Source organism: Schistocerca serialis, unplaced genomic scaffold, assembly GCF_023864345.2.
Source record: "Schistocerca serialis cubense isolate TAMUIC-IGC-003099 unplaced genomic scaffold, iqSchSeri2.2 HiC_scaffold_1029, whole genome shotgun sequence".
Lineage (NCBI taxonomy): Eukaryota > Metazoa > Arthropoda > Insecta > Orthoptera > Acrididae > Schistocerca > Schistocerca serialis.
In genome coordinates, this window is record NW_026047216.1 from 60001 (window position 1) to 62500 (window position 2500).

Sequence of the window (2500 nt, forward strand, 5' to 3'; positions counted from 1 at the left end):
GTGCGCGGATTCTCTTCGGCCGCCATTCAACGATCAACTCAGAACTGGCACGGACTGGGGGAATCCGACTGTCTAATTAAAACAAAGCATTGCGATGGCCCTAGCGGGTGTTGACGCAATGTGATTTCTGCCCAGTGCTCTGAATGTCAACGTGAAGAAATTCAAGCAAGCGCGGGTAAACGGCGGGAGTAACTATGACTCTCTTAAGGTGGCCAAGTGGCGGCGGTGTGGCTGCATCCGGACTTGGCTTTTCGAAGTGCGGTCTTGATGTAGTCGTGCTGCTGCTGCGAGGTGCCTTCCTTGGGTTATAGTTACAGGGAGAGTGATGCGCAATACATGGGCCTAGCCCTCTTAGCCTCTCCTCTCCTGCGGTCTTCTCCCCTTCTCGTGGGCCCGCTGATTTTCGCAGAGTGGAAGACCGCACCAGGGGCTTGGGGGGGTTACCAGCCCCCCCTCGCATTATCCCTTTATAGTTGGGGGCAGCCGACAAGAAACAAGAGATGGTGGCCCTTCCGCTGAAGGTGCCACCCCAGCTACCCCAGCACCTATCCGGCCAACCGGCCGTAACGAAAATGCGATAGTTTGTGTAGCTCCCTTTGCTTGCAGTGAGTGCCACCGCACTTTTACCACGAAGAACGGTCTCGGGGTCCATCGCCGCCGCCAACACCCTGCGGCCGCCAACGCTGAGATCGTGACGGAGAGGCATCGCGCGAGGTGGACGGAGGAAGAAGTCCTGTCGCTCGCCAAGGCAGAGGCCGAACTGTTCCTCGAGAGGGACGCCCGGTTCTTCTTTGTAAATCAAGAACTTACCAGGATGTTCCCCGACCGAACGCTTGAGGCAATCAAGTGCCGACGGCGGCAAGCTGCCCACAAACAGCTTGTCCGCCAATTCATGGAGGCACTTGAGATCGGTCGGGGTGAAGAGCCGGCGTCCCGCCGTGGAGCAGCGAGCTCGCTGCCTGACGCGGGCGAGGCCGCTGCGCCGCCCGTCGACGCAGCCGAGGACTTCGCGGCCGACACCACCGGGCCGCCGCCGGAGGGGCCGACTGACGCCGCCATCTGGGAGCATCTGGCGGGGCTACCTGCTTCCGCCCAGCGTTTCTCTGCCCTGGATCGAGTCATTGGTCTGGGGCGGGGCACGCCGCCCGATGTCATCCTGGGCATGCTCCCGGATGCCCTTGCGTCGGTCGGGTCCAGGGGGGAGAGGTCGATCACCAGGACACAGCGGCCGCGCCAACCATCCAAGCGGCCGCCTGCCGCCCCGCCGCTGCAGAAGCGCAAGCGGCGCCGCTGGGAATACGCGCGGACACAGGACGCCTTCCGTAGGTCGCGTGCGCGTTGCGTGCGCGGCTTGCTGGACGGCACCCTGCTGCAGCCGCCACCCGACATCCCCGGTCTGCTGGACTTCTGGGCGGACCTCTTCACGAAGAAGCCGATCTCCACCGCCGGCTTCATCCGTGACCGCCTTCTCCCGCACTCGGAGCCTGTCGCTCCTGAGTGCCTATGGGGGCCGGTCACACGTGAGGAGGTCGCTGCTGCCTTGCCGCCCAGGGGATCGGCAGCCGGGCCGGACGGCCTGACTCCAGCGGAGCTGCGGCGCCTGCCGCATGAAGTCCTGGTGAAACTCTTGAATCTCTTCCTCCTGGCCCGCGCCCTCCCCGAGCGTCTGCTTCGCGCCCGGACGTCACTTCTCCCCAAAACGGCTGCACCAACATCCCCCGCTGACTTTCGCCCCATTACGGTCTGCTCGGTGTTGGCGCGGACCTTTCACAAGGTTCTCGCGTCACGCCTGATGCGTGCATGTGCTGTGGACGAACGTCAGCGGGCATTCATCCCCCGGGATGGGATGTTGGAAAACACCTTCATCTTGGACACTGCTCTCACCGACGCAGTCCGCTCCTGTCGCTCTGTTTTTGTGGCATCGATCGACGTCTCTAAAGCGTTCGATTCGGTGGACCATGCCGCCCTCCGCCCCGTGCTGAGGGCTCATGGCCTGCCGGATTGCTTTATTGAGTACGTCGAAAGGTGTTACGAGGGTAGCACGACGGTGATAGCGGGCGGCGCCGACGTGGGCGTGCCCCTGCAGCCGGCTAGGGGTGTGCGTCAGGGTGACCCCCTCTCCCCCCTCCTTTTCAATTTTGCGGTGGACTATGTTTTGAGTCAACTTCCCTCCCACATCGGAGCTCGGATCCTTGGTCGCAGAGTTAACGCTGCGGCCTTCGCAGATGACGTCCTGCTTTTTGCATCGACCGCGAGGGGATTGCAGTCCCTCATCGACGCAGCCGTCGCAGCCCTCGCCCATCTGGGGCTGCAGATCAACGCCCGGAAGTGTTTCACCCTCGCCTTAGTCGCGTCTGGGCGCGACAAGAAGGTGAAGGTCGACGCCGACGTTACCTTCAAAGCGGGCAACGCCACCGTGCCCGCCCTACGTGTGGGTGAAACCTTCCGGTACCTGGGACTGCAATTCTCCACCGCTGGTCGCTGCGTTTTCAATCCACGA

General features: G+C 62.7%; 1 pseudogene; it reads left to right on the forward strand.

The window, feature by feature from the left end:
- LOC126429725 (large subunit ribosomal RNA) overlaps positions 1-2500 on the forward strand; it is a 7955-nt pseudogene that overhangs the window by 2676 nt on the left and 2779 nt on the right.